Genomic DNA, 5,643 nt, shown 5'->3' with positions numbered 1-5,643 from the left:
TCAGAGAAAAAAAATGCAAGCATCCACAGTGATTTGTCCAGATGGGGGAAATAATTAAAAATATGGAGCCAATTAAACCTTTAATCTTGGTATTCACCATAACTGGGATCTAGGGGGAAAATGAGACTGGTCTTTGATATTATTTACCCCAAGTTTCCTACAGCAATGCTTGAACCGCATAGCAGTACCAGCATACACCCTACTGCTAGAACAGAAGCTGTGGATTTACACCAGAGCAAACCAGAAAACAGCCCTTTTTTATTGCAGTCCAAATCTGGTCCTAACGATGCTAATGGACATGGACGTAACACTCTGCTCACTGAGGAGGAAAGACAGGGACTTCAGGAGGGAGCAACTTACTGGAGAGATAAAACCAGGCTTTGTCGGCGTGGCCACAGCGAGGAACCCAGATGATGCTCCACACAGCCCATTGACTGCAACAGCACGGGTATTAGCTCACAGCCACTGCCAAAAGTAGTCTGAAGATGTACATGCCCCCGTGCCGTTCCCAAGCTCAGTCCAGGACTGCCTGGAAGGCTGAGCCGCAGAGCCTCTCCGCTTCCAGCAGCCGGCTGGTAGAGAAGCTGGAGGATCAGCCAGGGCTGACAGGACAGCAGCAAGGTGCTAACCTGCATGGAGGATGCTCTGGCTTGGAGGTGGGGAACGGCAGCTCTGCACTTCCCCGCAGCGGGGTAAGGAAATACCGAGCTGCAAGGTAAGCAAAAGCTCCAGAGAGGCAGTTTGCAGTCTCACAGCTTCTCTGGAAGTAGACAGGCAGCCCTAGAAGGGTGGGAGGTGAGATCTCCCCTGCTGGTAAGGCAAAGCAGCTGGGGAGGAGCAAAAAAAGCCTGCAAAGGGAATTCGTCCCGATTTCCTTTGGCCTCACTTCCCTCCGAGCAGGGATTTCCCAAGGTGTACTGGGAAGGCCTGAGGGAAGAAAGCAAAAAGCACACGAAGCAGTTGCGTCTTTGAGACCACCACAGCTGAGAGAGAAACAGGGACTTAAAACAGCTGTTTCTTAGGACAAAGCAAAGCAAGTTTCTTTTTGCAGAAATCTCAGGTGTTGCTTGTGCAGCAGCACTCTCTGCACACTCTGTAAACAGGAGTTACCAAAAAAAAAAAGCGAGCTTGCTTTCTGCTCCAAACAGGAATCTGACCCATCAGCTTCCTAGAATTGCCTTACTCAGCAAGAAAAACTCAGCAAGAAAAAAGAAAAAAAAAAAAAAAAAAAAAAAAAAAAAAAAAAAAAAAAAAAAAAAAAAAAAAAAAAAAAAAAAAAAAAAAAAAAAAAAAAAAAAAAAAAAAAAAAAAAAAAAAAAAAAAAAAAAAAAAAAAAAAAAACCAGCCTTTTAAGTTGTGAATAGCTTTTCTTTTGCTGTGTACTCTCTTCCATTATTTGTTATTTGTTCAGTTTTGTGTATTCTCTAGTTTTCTAACACCCTTAAATCCTGGGGTGTGACCATTCCAAGTGCATTCCTACCAGAAGCTAGGGGAAATCAGTGCTCCAGCCTTCAATTCCCTGCGTACACATGCACATTCAGGAACAGGGCAGGATCCTTTCAGAGCACTATATTGCATTCTTACTATCCAATTCATAACCCGTCATCCATTCCCTTCTAACAAATGCAGCTTGCAAAAATACTGGAGATAGGAAAGGACACTAAAGCATCATAAACATCGTGGGAAGCACTTTTCTAAACTCCTTAGCTCTTCTGAAAACCACTTACAATCCACTTTCTTCTGCACCTACATTCCCTGCAGACACAATGAGTGGTAGTCCAGAGCTTAGGGCATCAGTGCCGGACTACGTCAGCTTCTTCCCTCCTTCACAATCAGCAGGCACTCCAGATAGTTGATTACCAGGGAAGTCTGTCCATCCCTCAGGGCGAAGACTCTCGTTTCCCTCTGGCAAGCTAATCCACGGTCTCCTTTCATACAACAGTAATTGTGAAAAAAAAAAGTAGCCAGGACTGGCAATCTGCCAATCTTGGTTAAAAACTATAGAAAAGGCCATAGTTAACACCCAGAAAGCAAGCAACCCAGCCGCCTTTAAAGCTTACCGGTATGGATACAAACCTGGATAATGGTTTACAGCCGCACCAGTAGATCACCACCTTCTAGCAACGGGTGACGAGCAGAAGTACCACGCACTCACCTGGGGGTTCATCAGCGTTAGGCAGGGTTGCTACCAGATGATTCCACTTCTTTAGCAGGTATTCTCAGACACTGGTGTGCAGTGATTGTCTCTCCCAAGAATGTTTCTAGGCAAAGCTAAGGCATCTATCTCCTGCCTCCCTCCTGCATAAGATACTATCAGGAAAGCTGGCAAGGAAATAACGGGATGCAACGCTATTAATACACTGATAATGTCTAGATTTTGATCTTCACAGTATTTCGCTCTGATAATGCCATTGCAGGGACACACACAATACCTGGCTAACTAAATTTCCAGCTGTATAAAGGGAAAAGTTAAACCATTAGCTGACAGAAGTAAACAGAACGTGCTACTCATCTCACATCCCACTAAAATCTGAGCTATTTCTCAAATTCATAATTTGGATTCATGTAGGCTCACTGCTATTATCATAGAACAGCAGTGGCAAACACCTCCTTTCTCTGGGGAGCAACGCAGCATGCCCATTGCCTGGCAGGCGACTTGAGTTGCTGCAAGACTGAGCACGGACTGCATCAACCTGGAAACGGATGCAGCGGTTTGATCTGCTGGCGCATCACCCATCCATTAAAAGAAGATGCCAGGCTGGCTAGTGACATCAACCATTTCAGGACCTGCGTGTTCAGAGATGGCTGCTCTCCTCGGATATTAATACCGACCACAGTTCCCTCTGGCACTTGGCTTTAAACGACTCTTTTTTTGGGGCAGGTGGGCGGTGATATACAGACTGCCAAAAATTGGCCTCTGAAAAGCCTCCAACTGAGACACAATGCCCCATCTAGGATTAAAACAATTCACTGCAGCAGGGCTTTTGTTTCAAAGGCATTCAGAGCACATCTCCTTAGAAATATTTGTTTTTCCATAAATCCTTGCTACTTTCATTGCCTTTACCTTGCAACTTAACATTCATTTGTACCGAGCCATCTCATTACGTAAGGCTCAATGCTCTCAATGTCTTGCTGTGCAGTTTCCAGCTGTCCTACACATTTATCACCATCCCAAAGCCAGCATGGCTAAAATTTCGATAAGGGCTGGATTTATTGCATCTCCCCACTGCCTTGGTGCTCCAAGCAGAGTTCCTGTTTGGTTCAGGCAGGCTGACCAAACACATTCTTAGTGACTGCAGCTGGAGAGGATTTGAAGGAGTTCCCTGCTTTTCATTTTCATCTGACTTGAGGAAGCCTCAAATCTTGCTTTTAGCAGATCACAGTTCTCAACTTCTTACAGGGGCATTAACAGTGATTTCAGGAATGATTTTAAGAAACTTTTTCCACCCTTTTAATATCTTTCATTTCCAACACACAAAATGGCTGCTAATGTACAGCGGTTCTTTCAACCAGTCATCACTTTTAAAGGTATGCAACATGTACCTAGAATGACAGCAAGGCATGTCTGATAAGCAGCTGATGAATATCTGAATACTTTTTGCTTTACTTTGCTACAACTCTGTGTAAAATAAGCAAACTTATTTTAATAACTTATTAGAACTACACAAAATAAAGGTGATAGCTATCCTTGGACAGCTGCCTAGTAAACAGCCTACTGTTGAACGAACAAGGCTGTAGACTGTTTCATTTCTCCTAGAAGATCAGATGCCCCCCTTTCATGCTCATTCATATTAAGCCTTTCTTCCAGCGTGAAGAACTGTGTACAAAAGGACGATGCATCAATAACATTGACTTCAACCAGACCAGCGTGGACTTGTGTCTAGATGTATGGGACTGACATAACTGCTCACTAGCCCCCATGGAGTTTAGGTATGAGCAGCACTTGAAGAAGCTTGGTTCTGCCATTTAGTTTTCCATGCATCTTACAAACAGCAATTCAAATAGGTTGGTTTTTTTCTTCAAATCTTATATGCCATGATGATGAACGAAGCCTAGGAAAATGTCTGTACGGAAGATCATTTTCTTGATAGATTGTGACGCACGTCACGCCCGTTCAATGAAGAGAAGGAAACAAGGAGGATGCAGGCAACTACAGGGCTGCTAGCCTCACTCTGGTCCCTGGGAAGATTACGGAACAAATCCTCCTTAAAGCCACATCCAGGCCCATGAGGGATAAAGTGACCGGTAATAGTCACCACTATAGCCCAATCTGGCTGCCGTCTGTGACGAGTCCTATGGACAAGGGGAGAGCAGTGGTTGTTTACCCTGACTTACAGCAAAAACACAGAGTAGATGGACAACCTACAATGGGGGTGAAAAATGGGGTGGGCTGCTGTGCTCAGACTTTAGTAGTCAACGATTTGAAATCTAGGAGGTGGCCAGCTGCAGGTGGAGTACCTCAGGGGTTGGTACTGGAGACAATACTGTTTTATGTCTTACCCACCTGGGTGATGGGGTAGAGTGCACCCCCATCAAGTTTGCAGATGACACTGAACTGAATGATGGGGGGAGGATGGGAGGACAACCCAGAACATGGGAGAGGGCTCCCATTCAGTTGGATCTTGACTGACTGGAGTGATGTGCTGATGGAAAATTTGTTAAGTTCATCAGTCCTGCACCTGAGAAATAATAAATCAAGGTACCTGGGGCTAACGGTGGACACACTGAATAGGAGTCAGCAGTGTGCTCCCTTGCAGCTATAAAGGCCAACCCTGTACCAGGCCACATAGTTAAGACCAAGGCCAGCAGGTTAAAGGAAGTTATTTTTCCCCTGTATTCAACACTTGTAAGCCACATCTGGACTAAAATATCCGGTTTTGGGCTCCTCAGTACAAAAACAGACATTGACAAACCTGAAACAAGTCCAGCTGAGGACCACCGAGATTGTTAGAAGGCTGCAGCACACGACATGGCTCAAGGGAGGCTGAGCTGGGTTGGCTCAGCTTGGAAATTAAGGCTGCAGGACTTGCAGTCTTCAACTCCCTAATGGATGGTCACAGAAAATATGGAGCCAGACTCTTCAAGAGGCAACAGGCAACCTACAGCAAGTGAATATCGACTGTACATCAGACAAAGTTTTGCATTGAAGATGCTACAAAACCACAACAGGAACCCAGAGAGGTTGTTCAGTGCCCATCTCTGGAAATACTCAAACCATGATTGGACACAGCCCTGAAAAACTTGACCTATTTTCAAAGTCAGCCCTGCTTTGGTCAGGAGGTTGACCCAGATGACCTCCAAAAGTCCCCCCAACCTAAATTAGTCTATGATTCTAAAAACTGAAAAGATCAATGCAAGCTTCACAGTGTGGCTAACAAAACACACAGACATCTGTTTATCTTATGCCGTGTGACTGTATTCCAATCCCTTAAGATAATTTTCGTAATATCATCGATTTTACCTTAAACCCTCATTATCAGATAGTCCAGGCTGCACAAGCATTCAGGTACAGATGATCTGTTAAAAGCATGAATCCTAAAAGTAATGGTACTGAAGTTCAGGAGTGACGTTTATCTCTATGCAAGTAAAGATGCCAATTCCAGGCCCTGGTTCTTAAAAAAAAAAAAAAACAAAAAAAAAACA

Source organism: Aptenodytes forsteri, unplaced genomic scaffold (genome assembly GCF_000699145.1).
Source record: "Aptenodytes forsteri isolate BGI_AS27 unplaced genomic scaffold, ASM69914v1 Scaffold56, whole genome shotgun sequence".
In the NCBI taxonomy this organism is placed as follows: Eukaryota; Metazoa; Chordata; class Aves; order Sphenisciformes; family Spheniscidae; genus Aptenodytes; species Aptenodytes forsteri.
Note: the sequence above shows the minus strand (reverse complement) of the source record.